This window comes from Dendrobates tinctorius, unplaced genomic scaffold (assembly GCF_039654945.1).
Source record: "Dendrobates tinctorius isolate UK_male_01 unplaced genomic scaffold, ASM3965494v1 ptg000019l, whole genome shotgun sequence".
NCBI lineage: Eukaryota > Metazoa > Chordata > Amphibia > Anura > Dendrobatidae > Dendrobates > Dendrobates tinctorius.
This window is the reverse complement of record NW_027361687.1, coordinates 79412582-79426635: the sequence shown is the minus strand read 5'-3', so window position 1 is coordinate 79426635 and position 14054 is coordinate 79412582.

Here is a 14054-nt window from a genome sequence, read left to right as displayed (position 1 = left end):
CGAGCGGAAGGCAGGCGTGCGAGTGGAACCAGGTGCACCATTTTGGAAAAATGGTCGGTGAACACCCAGATGACCGTACTGCCACCAGACTTGGGCAGGCCAACTATGAAATCCATGCCAACCATCTCCCATGGTCTATCCGCTACTGGCAGGGGATACAACAGCCCCGCTGGCCTCTGTCTTGAGGGTCTGTTTCGAGCACACGAGACGCATGCTTGCACGTATTCCTTGACATCTCAAGCCATATGTGGCCACCAATATGACCTTGCCAGGAGTTCGGTGGTCCATTTATTGCCAAAATGACCACCCACCCTGGAGGCATGTGCCCAGGCGAGGACCTCCGGCCGTAGCTGAGGAGGCACCAAGGTCTTGCCTGGTGGCACTGACTCGAGAGCGACTGGAGCCACGGTTGTAAAACTCTCCGGTGGGAGAATTAACCGAGGCTCAGCCTCTCCTTCTTCCGCGGAGACCACCGAGCGTGAGAGAGCATCCGCACGGACATTCTTCTCTCCAGAAAGGTAGTGCGGGGTGAAGCGGAAGCGGGAAAAGAAGAGCGACCACCTAGCCTGACGGGAGTTCAGGCGCTGAGCCGTCTGTAAATAGACCAGATTTTTAAGGTCTGTATATACCTGGAAGGGAAACCGAGCCCCCTCCAGGAGATGTCTTCAAAGGCCAACTTCATGGCTAGCAGCTCCCTGTCACCGCTGGAGTAATTCTTCTCTGCCGGTGAGAAGGTCTTTGAGAAGAAGAAGCAGGGATGCTTCCGACCTTGAGCGTCTTTTTGGAAAAGAACAGCTCCTGCACTGACAGAAGAGGCATCTACCTCTGGTATAAATGGCTTGTTCACATCGGGACGATGTAGGATGGGAGCGCCAGCAAAATGAGACTTTATAGCCGAGAAGGCCTTGGAGACCTGTTCAGACCAAGCGTTGGGGTTAGCTCCTTTTTTGGTGAGAGCAACCAAAGGAGCTACCAGGATGGAAAAGTGTGGTATAAACTGGCGGTAATAGTTCACGAACCCCAGAAAGCGCTGCACCGCTTTGAGTGAATGAGGTTCTTGCCAGTCCATTATCGCTTACAGTTTGGCAGGATCCATGGCCAGCCCCTGGGCCGAGATGATATAGCCCAGGAAAGGCAAGGACTCCTGCTCAAACTGACACTTCTCCAGCTTGGCAAAGAGGGAATTCGCCCGCAGACGGTCGAAGACCCTGCAGACGTCCCTCCGGTGGGTAGTCAAATCTGGCGAAAAGATGAGCATATCATCCAGATATACCACCACCGAGGCAGAAACATGTCGCGGAAGACGTCGTTGACAAAATCCTGGAAGACAGCTGGCGCATTACAAAGGCCAAAAAGGCATAACCAGATTTTCGTAATGGCCATCCCTGGTATTAAAAGCTGTCTTCCATTCGTCTCCTTCACGAATGTGGATCAGGTTGTATGCCCCTCGCAGATCCAACTTAGTAAAGATCCGGGCCCCTCGCAACCTGTCAAACAACTCAGAGATCAACGGTAGAGGGTATTTGTTTTTAACCGTGATCGCATTGAGACCTCTGTAGTCAATGCAGGGGCGTAACTCTCGGCTCTTCTTCTGAACGAAGAAGAACCCTGCACAAGCCGGTGACACCGACTTTCTGATAAAACCTCTAGCCAGGTTCTCCCGGATGTATTGTGGCATAGCTTCTGTCTCAGGGAGAGATAGTGGATACACACAGCCTCTAGGAGGTTCTGTGCCTGGCATGAGGTCTATCGGGCAGTCGTAAGGATGGTGCGGTGGGAGCGTCTCTGCAGATTTTTTGGAGAAGACGTCCGCGTATTGGTGGTAGGGTTTAGGTAGCGCGGAGAGATCCGCAGGCACTTCAGTGGAAGCCACCTGAAGACTGCCCCTCAGACATCTCCCCTCGCAGTCCTTGCTCCAGGCCAGTATCTTCCCTGTCGCCCACTCGATATGAGGAGAGTGGCACCGAAGCCAGGGAACTCCGAGCAGCACCTGATCGATGCCGTCTGGCAGGATTAGCAGGGACAGAGTCTCATGATGAGAGGGTGAGATAGTGAGCCCTAGTGGAGCTGTCTGATGGGTCACCTGAGAGGGTAACGGTGCTCCGTTAACCACGCTGATGGTCAGAGGCTGAGGTAATAGTACCAGGGGAATGGCGTGTTTCTGGGCGAAGGTAGAAGACATAAAGTTCCCCTCGGCCCCAGAGTCCACGGTAACCTCTGCCTTCCAGGTGGAGGCCCCACTGTCCAGGGTACCCCGGAATACTGGTTTGGGTGAGAAGGGTCTCGTAATTGACTGGCCACCACCTACGGCCACAGGACATGGGCGTTTTTTCGCCCGCAGAGGACCAAATTGTCGGCACTTATAGCAACGTATAGAGATTCGCATCGGACGTGGCTTAGGGCCGGTGCAAGACACCTCCATAGGTTCGGAGGGTGAAAGCTCCTGTGCGGGGTATGTTAGCGGCTCAGTGAATGTGGGAGCCAATTTAACCCTGCGTCTGGATTGTGCACGTTCCAGCCCGCGCTCCGTAATCCGGAGGTCAATGCGGGTGGCGACGGCAATTAATTCCTCCAGACATGTGGGAACCTCTCTGGTAGCTAGAGCGTCTTTGACGTGCTCAGCTAACCCTCTCCAAAACACCGGGACCAATGATTTGTTCGGCCACTCTAATTCGGAAGCCAGTGTCCGGAACCGGACAGCATAATGGCTAACCGAGAGCGACCCTTGTGTTAGGCTGAGTTCACACGTGGCGTTTTTTTCACGTTTCCGCGGCTGTTTTAACCACGCGATTTTGCCGCGAAAACGCGAAAAATAAGCATCCCATGCACTCCTATGGGATTCCGCGATGCTGTGCTAATGCTGCGGTTTTTACCGCGGCGGAATCGCTTCGCGGTAAAAACTGCAGCATGCTCATTAATTTGCGGAATCGCGGCGATCCCGCACCCATAGGAATGCATTGTTCCGCTTACTTTCCGCATGTGGCTGTGCACACCATGCGGAAAGTAAGCAGAACATTTGCGGATGGTACCCACGGTCCGGAGGAGAGGAGACTGTCCTCCGGGCTTTGGGTACCATACCCCTGTAAAAAATAGAATTTTAAAATAAAAATATTGTTATTCTCACCCTCCGACATCCCGCGCAGTCTTTCCGCTTCTCTTCACGCTCCCGTTCCCAGTAGTCCTTTGCGAAAATGCCCACGATGGCGTCCGTTCTCACGGGATCGCGAAGTCTCGCGGTCATTCGCGCGACGTCATCGCGAATTACCGCGAGACGTCGCGATCCCGCGAGAACTGACGTCATCGCGGGCATTTTCGCAAAGGATTACTGGGAACGGATGCGCGGGACGTCGGAGGGTAAGAATAACACTATTTTTTATTTTTTTTTACATTTTATCTTTCACTACTGATGCTGCATAGGCGGCCTCAGTAGTAAAAAGTTGGTCACACTCGTCAAACACTATGTTTGACGAGTGTGACCAACCTGTGAATCAGTTCTCCCAGCGATGCTACAGATCGCTTGGAAAACGCTAGCATTTTGCAAGCTAATTACGCTTGCAAAATGCTAGTTTTTCCGCGGGAAAATCGCGGGAATTTAAAATGCGATTTTCCCGCGGACTGGAATTCCGGAATTCTAATTTCCGCGAGAGTTCCGGTACGTGTGCACTTAGCCTTAGAGAGAGTAATTGGATAGAGGTGTCGTGCTTGATCCGTGGTCCCAGAAAGACCTGCATCAGGGCCGCGAGGAACTGCGCAGCACCCTGAACCACGGGATCATCACGTTCCCACAATGGCGTGGCCCACTGTAATGCTCTGCCAGATAAAAGTGACACAATAAACCCCACCTTAGCCCGCTCTGTAGGAAACCGTGCAGCTGAATTGAGCACTGACTGACGAATCCCCTACAGGTGGCGCTGTCACCCGAAAATTTGTCAGGAAGCGGGAGGCGAGAAAGTGTCGGCATGGGCAAAAGAGCGAGCGCACGTGAGACAGCCTCGGCGACTGTCTGGACAGCAGCTAGCGCGGTATTCACAGCTGAGTTGGCGCTCTCAATAGCCGCCAACCTGCTCTCCAGCTGCCGAATATAGCGCTGCAACTGCTGCACGTCTGCCATTGCCAGCCAGACCCTGGCCCTAGTGTAATGTTAGGGACGGCGGAATGCACCAAATATAAATAATAGGAGGTGCGTTCGCCGCCCGGGGTCCACCGTGCGGTAGGTGACTAGACCGCTGCTGGACAATGGCAGATGCACCAGAAGGTGCCGTAGTGCGCACGGGTTAACGTCACCCGAACGCTAGGAGCGGCTCTGTTCAGACACAGAGACGCTTGGCAGAAATATATGCAAAGGCGTGGGCCCTGTTAATGTCACAGGAGCCGGCGTGTGGCGTCGCAGCCGCGAACACCAATAGCTGCTGGTAATGCAGCACAGCGGCAACTAAAGCCGCAAGCGTCGGCGTCGAGAACCGGGCACCAACGGGCGCTAGTGTAGACGTGGATCGCACTGTGGTGTGTAGCTTGCCACAACCTGGAGCTGACTAACCCAACACACAGTCACCAATCGTATTATCCAAGGGAAGGGGTTTCATAATAAGTCAGTCACCAGTCCATGCATCCATCACCATACACACACAGCATAATATGCTACACTAGCGTATAGCCGAGCCGCCATGCGGGCTTTTTATAGCCATGCGCTTCTGGGACCTTCCAGTACCCTGGAAAGGACCAATCAGATCCGACGCAGGACCTGAGCATGTGACCCCTGCTCTCCAGTGAGAGGTCACCTTGCGGGCATGCCCAGTAGCACGGCATGAGGAATTAGCCTCTGGAGCGGTTCCCTGCAGAACAGGATGCGCTACCATTACTGCACCAGAGGTGGCAGCAACATCCAGGCTGTCAGAGCAAGTCTGAGTAGCACGCCTGGCTCGCCGTGATTGTTGCGCAGCACCCGGAGTGGTCGGAGGAGAATGGGAGACCGCTGGATGTCTGGCTCTGGATTCCCACTGTGCAGTGTCAGGAATCCGACGCCTTACACTGCCTTTCTCACGTCAGAGGGATTGTTTGAAAATTTAGTGATGCCGTTTGGCCTCACTAATGCTCCAGCGGTCTTTAAAAAATTTCATTAATGTGGTGTTTGCGGACCTCATCGACCGCTTCGTTGTCATTTGCTAGGATGATATTCTGATTTACTCAACTGACAAAGAGTCTCATTTGATCCATGTCAAAACGGTACTTCAAAGACTCAGGGAAAACCAATTATTTGTTAAACCTGAAAAATATACTTTTTTTGTCCAGGAGCTAACGTTCTTGGGACTCATAATCTTGCCACAGGGGTTTCGGATGGATCCCAAGAAAGTGCAAGTCATTGTGGAGTGGGTCCAACATCAGGACCTGAAAGGACTCCAGTGCTTCTTGGGATTCGCAAACTATTACCGTAGATTTATCAAGGGCTTCTCACAGATTGTGAAACCTCTCACCGATCTCACATGCAAAGGGGCTGATATCAAAAATTGGTCCCCCTCGGCGAAACAGTCCTTTCTAGTTTTAAAAAATTGTTTTATGTCTGCTCCAATACTTGTGCAACCAGATCCGTCCTTGCCATTTGTGGTGGAGGTTGACGCCTCTGAGGTAGGGGTAGGGGCTGTGTTGTCTCAAGGGCCAGCTACCCTGACTAACCTTAGACCTTGTGCTTATTTTTCCAAAAAGTTTTCTCCGGCAGAGAGAAACTACGATGTTGGGAATAGAGAGCTTCTGGCAATTAAGCTGGCATTTGAAGAATGGAGACATTTTTTAGAAGGGGCAGAACATCCGATTACGGTCATCACTGATCACAAAAATCTGGAATATATCAAAACTGCTAAGAGATTGACCCCCAGACAGGCCCGTTGGTCACTTTTTTTTTCCCGATTTCAATTCTCGATTACGTTCCGTCCAGGATCTAAAAATGTGAAAGCAGACGCATTATCATGCAGTTTTGAACCATTGTCTGCCCCTGATCCTCCGTCATCCATTCTTCAACCTGGGGTAGTTTTAGCTGCACTGTCATTGGAACTGGAGCGGGAGATTATGGAGGCTCAATCTTTAGCTCCAATGTCCAAACCCGCTAAAAAATTGTTTGTCCCGCAACACTTGCGCTCTGATCTCCTGCGAGAGTTTCATGACTCTAAACTGGGCGCTCATCCAGGTATTGCTGCCACAGGTGAGGCGATAAAAAGAGTCATCTGGTGGCCATGTATGTCGGGGGAGATTAAGAAACATGTCACTGTATGCGGGCTTTGCGCACGTTCAAAGAGCTCTTATTGCCGGCCGGCCGGGGAATTGGTGCCTTTACCAATTCCAAGAAGGCCTTGGACTCATTTGTCCATGGACCTCATCACTAACCTCCCTCCTTCTCGGGGTAATACGGTAATTTGGGTAATTGTGGATAGATTCTCTAAGATGGCACATTTTGTACCCATGACTAAATTACCGTTTGCAGAAGTTCTATCTCGACACTTCCTTTCTCAAATTGTTCGCCTCCATGGGGTACCTACTAACATTGTCTCGGACAGGGGGACACAATTTGTGGCTAAGTTTTGGCAGGCTTTCTGTAGGAAGTTGGGGATATCTCTGTCTTTCTCCTCAGCTTACCATCCAGAGAGCAATGGCCAGCGGAACGCACCAATCGGGCATTGGAACAGATCCTCCTGTGTTTAACTTCCACGTTACAGGACGACTGGTGCGAGGCCTTACCATTGGCGGAGTTCGTCTTTAACAGTCGAATAAACCAATCCACAGGTAGGTCACCATTTTTTTATTAATTATGGATTGAACCCTCACTTTGGTGAGTTCTCACGGCTGGATTCAAGCTGTCCAGGGGCGGAAGACTCCGTCAGCAGAATAAGTGATTTATGGGCTAAGGTTCGGATGAACATTTCCAGAGCACAAGAGAAATATAAACGTTTTGCTGACAATAAGAGGGATCCGGGTCTGACACTACAGTGTGGGGATAAGGTATGGCTTTCTACATGAAACACAACCTTAAAATTACCTTCCGCCAAGCTGGGACCTAAATTCATTGGCCCTTATGTAATAACCGAGGTAATCAACCCAGTGGCATATCATTTACTTCTCCCTGCATCCTTGAAACTTCATAATGTGTTCCATAGGTCTCTACTCAAACCAGTAGGCTCGGTGGTAGAGGAACCTGGTTCCATACCAACTCCAGTGTTGGTAGACGGTCATATGGAGTTCGAAGTGCAAAACATTGTACAGTCTCGGTGGGTACGCGGTTCCTTGCAATATCTTGTACATTGGAAGGGGTACGGTCCGGAGGACCGATCGTGGGTACCAGCCAGGTTAGTGCACGCTGATCGTCTGGTTAGAGCTTACCATGCTCGTTATCCTGAGAGACCTGGGGGTCCGGAGGCCCCCCGTTGAAGGAGGGGTACTGTCATGGTGTGTTTTGAGTTTTGGGTAGGTGGTGTAGGAGTTAACTCTGAGAGCCTCTCCGTGGATCTGGGGAGGATTTTTATAGCTTCGGGGAGAGCCGTCCCCTGTCGCTTATACTCCTATCTGAGTGTGCCCGACCCTGCTCTGTCTGCCTGGTATTCTGACCCTGCTCTGTTACGGTTTACATCTCTGGTGTTATGAACTCATTTTCTCGTTCACCTTTGATGTCCAATGAACTCCCACTGCTGGTGAAAGGAGGTGGTAAAACTGATTTGGATGGGAGAGACCTGTCACCTGAACAGGTGGATTGCGATTGGACTTCCAGAATCTCTGAGTGGATATAAGGCCGCCGACGCCCTGTAGGGTTGCTGGTGATTTCTCTGCTCTGAGCTCTGGCCTCCAGTTCAGTTCTTGTCTTCTAAAGCTAAGTTTTTGCTCTGTTATTGTTCCATGAGATTTTGTCTGATTTGCTTAGTTTTGTCTTCAGCCAGCGCCGGCTGGGGCTTTGCTGAATTTCCATTTTTGTCCCTGATCAGTTAATTCTCTTTTGCTCTGTCTTCAGAATATATCGGAGTGCTGATATAGGGATTTTGAAGTCTAGTGACTTCAGGGCCGTTTTTCCTATCAGACGTGTTGGGACATTTTTGGTAGGGTTTTTGCGGATTGCAGCCAGCATCTTTTCTGTCCTTTCCTATCTAGTTAGTTGGGCCCCATCGTTTGCTCTGCCTGTCTTTCTGTCTGTGTTTGTGTTTTCATCTCTTTTCACCGTCAATACATGTTGGGGGCTGTCTATTGCTTTGGGGTCTGCTCTGGGGCAGTTTAGATTTCCCCTTTCTATCTTTAGGCTTATTTAGTTCTCCGGCTGTGACAAGGTGTCTAGGACCACTGTAGGAACACTCCACGGCTGCTGTTAGTTGTTGTGAATAGGATCAGGGGTCTGCAATCCGCTAGCTACCAACCTCTCCGGTTTTCTGGACTTAGCTTGTATTTTTGTTTTTTCCTCCTCCGGTGACTCATTCATAACAGAATCACCAGCCATACCGCAGATTCTAGGGTACTCAATAGCAGGAAAGAATTGTAAAAAAAAAAAAGTGTCAGAATTTTTTTTTATGTATATTTTTTCCTCTTTTTCTCTGGGGCCGTAGGAGGAATTTTTTTTTTCTTAATGGAGATTAAGCAATTGTCTGATCGTGTGGAGCAGCTTTCTGTGACACCTGGTGATCCTTTTCTAACTAATGTGGACGCATTTTTTCAAGCCTTGGGGTTGTTGTATGATGTACCTAATGCTATTGATCAAGCTGAGAAAGTCCTTTTGGCATTGAGCCAGGGTCAGGATTCTGCAGAGTCATACTGTCAAAAATTCTGAAAGTGGGCGGTCCTTACTACCTGGAATGATGGTGCCTTGGCAGCTCTCTTTCGGAAGGGTTTGTCAGAAACCATAAAAGATACTATGGTGGGATTTCCTGTTCCCTCTGGTCTTGACAATTCTATGTCATTAGCCATTCAGGTTGATCGGCGTTTATGTGAACGTAAAATTACACGAGAAATGTTGCCACCTGTTGAACAAATGTCTGAACCTATGCAATGTGATAGAGTTTTGTCTAGGGCGCAATGTCAGGAGTTCAGAAGGCGTAATAAGCTGTGTTTTTTCTGTGGAGATGCCTCTCATATTATTTCTGTCTGCCCTAAACGAGAGAAACGTTTTGCACACACATTTGCTGTGGGTGGTGTTCAACCTAAGTTTCTTCTGGCAATTACTCTGATCTGCTCCCTGTCCACATTTTCCGCTAAGGCTTTTGTGGATTCAGGAGTGGCTCTGAATCTGATGGACTTGGATTTTGCTAAACGTTGTGGGTTTCCTATGACACCTCTGCGGACGCCTATCCCTTTGAGGGGTATTGATGCTATTGGACTCAGGTGGTAATGCGGGTCGCCCCAGACCATCAAGAAAATTGCAGATTTTTGGTGTTGCATAATTTGCATGATACCATTGTTCTGGGATTTCCCTGGTTGCAAATACATAATCCAGTTTTGGATTGGAAATCTGTGTCTGTTGTGAGTTGGCGTTGTCGGTGTGCTCTTAGTGATGCTCCTGTTTTCTCCACCTCTCCCCTGTCGCATGATGTTCCTGACTATTTGGCTGATTTTTATGGTGTATTTAGTGAGAATAAATCTGCGTCTTTGCCTCCTCATAGGAGTTATGACTGTGCAATTGAGTTGAGCCCTGGGTATAAATTTCCCAAGGGTCGACTTTTCAATTTATCTGTACCCGAGCACGAGGCTATGCGATCTTATATTAAGGAGTCGTTGGAGAAGGGTCATATTAGACCATCCTCTTCACCCTTGGGTGCTGGGTTTTTTTTCGTGGCCAAGAAAGATGGTTCATTAAGGCCTTGTATTGACTATCGTTCCCTCAACAAAATTACTGTTAAATATCAGTATCCGTTACCCCTGATTTCTGATCTATTCTCCAGAGTTAAAGGTGCTTGCTGGTTTACCAAGCTTGACCTCAGGGGGGCGTATATTCTTATTCACATTAAGCATGGGGATGAATGGAAGATGGCGTTTAATACTCCAGAGGGACATTTTGAGTACCTGGTGATAACTTTTGGGCTCACTAATGCCCCTTCTGTCTTCCAGTGCTTCATGAATTATATTTTCCGGGACTTTGTGGATTAATTTTTGATCATCTATCTGGATGATATTTTGATCTTTTCCAGGGATTGGGACTTTCATGTGGAACATGTTCGGACTGTGTTCTGGATTTTGAGGGAGAATTCCCTGTATGTTAAGGTATCGAAATACCTTTTTGGTGTACAGAGGATTTCATTTTTGGGATTTATTTTGTCTACGTCAACTATTGAAATGGACCCGGCCAAGGTACAGGCCATTTATGATTGAGTTCAGCCCACTTCTTTGAAGGCCCTCCAGAAGTTTTGGGTTTTGCTAATTTTTATCGTAAATTTATAGCTAAGTTTTCTGGTATTGCCAAACCATTGACTGATTTGACTAAGAAGGGTGCTGATGTGCTGAATTGGTCTCCAGAGGCTGTTTCTTCCTTTCAGGAGCTGAAGCGGAGGTTCGCTTCTGCTCCGGTTTTGCGGCAACCTGATGTCTCACTCCCGTTTCAGGTAGAAGTGGACGCTTCTGAGATTGGTGCAGGAGCTGTTTTGTCCCAAAAAGATCCGGTAACATCTAAAATGAATCCCTGTGCTTTCTTTTCCCGAAAGTTCTCCCCATCAGAACGCAACTATGATGTGGGGAATCGGGAACTGTTAGCCATGAAATGGGCATTTGAGGAGTGGAGACATTGGTTGGAGGGAGCTAAACATAAAGTCGTGGTCCTTACTGACCACAAGAATTTGATTTACCTTGAGTCGGCCAAACGCTTGAATCCTAGACAGGCTAACTGGGCCTTGTTTTTCACACGTTTTGATTTTGTGGTCTCTTTTCTTCCGGGCACTAAGAATGTCAAGGCAGACGCCCTCTCTAGGAGTTTCTTTGCTGATTCTCCTATTCTGACCAAGCCTGCTACCATCTTAGGTGAGGGGGCAGTTCTTTCTGCCATCTCGTCCGATTTGAGACATGCTCTGGAAGAGTTTCAGGAGGACAAACCTGAGCGTTGTCCCATTGGAAAATTGTATGTTCCTGACCAGTGGAGGAAGAGAGTGATGTCTGAAGTTCATTGCTCCGCATTGGCTGGTCATCCAGGTATTTTTGGTACTAGAGATTTGGTGAGTCGGTCTTTTTGGTGGCCCGCCTTATCTCGTGATGTCAGGAATTTTGTGCAGTCCTATGGGACTTGCTCCCGGTCTAAACCTTGTTCTTGCTCTAGTGGGTTGTTGATGCCTTTGCTGGTGCCCAGGAGGCCATGGACCCATATTTCAATGGATTTTATTTCTGATCTGCCTGTCTCTCAGAGAATGACTGTTATCTGGGTGATTTGTGATAGATTCTCTAAGATGGTCCATCTTGTACCACTCCCTAAGTTGCCATCTTCCTCAGAGTTGGTGCCCTTGTTTTTGCAACAGGTGGTTCGCTTGCATGGGATTCCTGAGAACATTGTATCTGACAGAGGAGTTCAGTTTGTTTCTAGATTTTGGAGGACTTTTTGTTCCAAGCTGGGAATTCAGTAGTCCTTCTCTGCTTTTCACCCTCAGACCAATGGGCAGATGGAGAGAACAAACCAGACTTTGGAGTCTTATTTGAGATGTTTTATCTCTGCTGATCAGGATGATTGGGTCTCATTTTTGCCCTTGGCCGAATTTGCTTTAAATAATAGAGCTAGTTCTGCCACTTTGATGTCACCTTTTTTTGTAACTTTGGGTTTCATCCTCGATTCTCTTCAGGGCAGGTGGAGTCTTCTGCCTGCCCAGGTGTTGACACTGTGGTGGAGAGAATGCACCAGATTTGGGACCAAGTGGTGGATAAGTTGTCTCTCTCCCAGGAAAAGGCCCAGCGGTTTTCCAACCGGCATTGGACCATTGGTCCCCGGTTTAATGTGGGTGATATGATTTGGTTGTCATCAAAGAATATCTCTATGAAGGTGGCTTCTCCAAAGTTTAAACCTAGATTTATTGGACCTTACAAGATTTTGGAGATTCTTAATCCGGTCTCTTTTCGATTGGCTCTTCCTGTTACATTTAAGATCCATAACGTGTTTCATATGTCTCTGTTGAAGAGGTTTGTTGAGCCAGTAGTTCCTGTGGTGGCATCTCCTGACCCTGTATTGGTTGAAGGTAATGTGGAATGTGAGGTTGAGAAGATACAGGATTCTCGTCTGGCTAGACGGAGACTCCAGTATTTGCTTAAGTGGAAGGGTTATGGCCAGGAGGATAGTTCTTGGGTCTCTGCATCCAATATTCATGCTGAAATATTGGTTTGTGCTTTTCATCGGGCCCATCCTGATCGGCCTGGTGGCGTGGATGAGGGTTCGGTGACCCCTCCTCAAGGGGGAGGTACTGTTATGAGCTCATTTTCTCGTTCACCTTTGATGTCCGATGAACTCCCTCTGCTGGTGAAAGGAGGTGGTAAAACTGATTTGGATGGGAGAGACCTGTCACCTGAACAGGTGGATTGCGATTGGACATCCGGAATCTCTGAGTGGATATAAGGCCGCCGACGCCCTGTAGGGTTGCTGGTGATTTCTCTGCTCTGAGCTCTGGCCTCCAGTTCAGCTCCTGTCTTCTAAAGCTAAGTTTTTGCTCTGTTATTGTTCCATGAGATTTTGTCTGATTTGCTTAGTTTTGTGTTCAGCCAGCCTCGGCTGGGGCTTTGCTGAATTTCCATTTTTGTCCCTGATCGGTTAATTCTCTTTTGCTCTGTCTTCAGAATATATCGGAGTGCTGATATAGGGATTTTGAAGTCTAGTGACTTCAGGGCCGTTTTTCCTATCAGACGTGTTGGGACATTTTTGGTAGGGTTTTTGCGGATTGCAGCCAGCATCTTTTCTGTCCTTTCCTATCTAGTTAGTTGGGCCCCATCATTTGCTTTGCCTGTCTTTCTGTCTGTGTTTGTGTTTTCATCTCTTTTCACCATCAATACATGTTGGGGGCTGTCTATTGCTCTGGGGTCTGCTCTGGGGCAGTTTAGATTTCCCCTTTATTTCTTTAGGCTTATTTAGTTCTCCGGCAGTGACGAGGTGTCTAGGACCACCGTAGGAACACTCCACATCTGCTGTTAGTTGTTGTGAATAGGATCAGGGGTCTGCAATCCGCTAGCTACCAACTTCTCTGGTTTTCTGGACTTAGCTTGTATTTTTGTTTTTTCCTCCTCCGGTGACTCAGTCATAACACTCTAGTTTGCTGACTCTGTACCTGCTTTCCCTGTGCTGTGTATGACCCTTGGCTTTGTCTGACCTCCCTCCTGAATATCCCTCCTGTACGCACTTGCCCGTACTGTGTATGACCTTTGGCTTTGTCTTACCTCCCATCTGTATATCCCTCCTGTACCTCGCTTGCCCGTACTGTGTATGACCTCCATTTTGCCTGACTCTGAGTTTTCTGTATAGTGTCCTGACATCTCTGAAAGCAGGACACTAAGCCCCTAAGCCCCACCCCCTTGCAGTCACAAGACCGTAGGTCCTGTGACTGTTTGCTAAACTTCAGCATCCACAGGTCCTGTGCATCTGTACTTTCCGGTTGTACCTGACCCCGGGCCCCCTACAGTGTAGGTGAGTCCCTGCTCAGCGGAGGCTGTACGCCGGCGCTGTTAGGATCCTGACAATTACGTACCATAATGTGACCAGGAGCCGTTCCTCAGGAGGAATCGCACGACGGAGCTGTGTGTCCTATCTCCGGATGGCTCCTTGAACACGAGCAAGCAAATCCATGAAGCTTTCTTGGGACAACCGGGTATAGTCACTAAATTTTGCCGGGTTTCCCTGCAGCTCACTGTTGAGGGTATGGTACGCTCCACGGCTCTCCTGGACTTCAATAATTGGATAATTATAGCGAAAAACATCTGCACAGCTAGAGAGTGGTGCCTAGGTAGGTTCCTAAAACGTGGCAATATTAAACAAAGAACCTGGCACTCAACTTGGTAGTAATATATAGATGAATTTATTCCCAGACAGTGGTATAGTATAGCACGACAAAATGTTTTGGTCAATTTACACGACCTTCATCAAT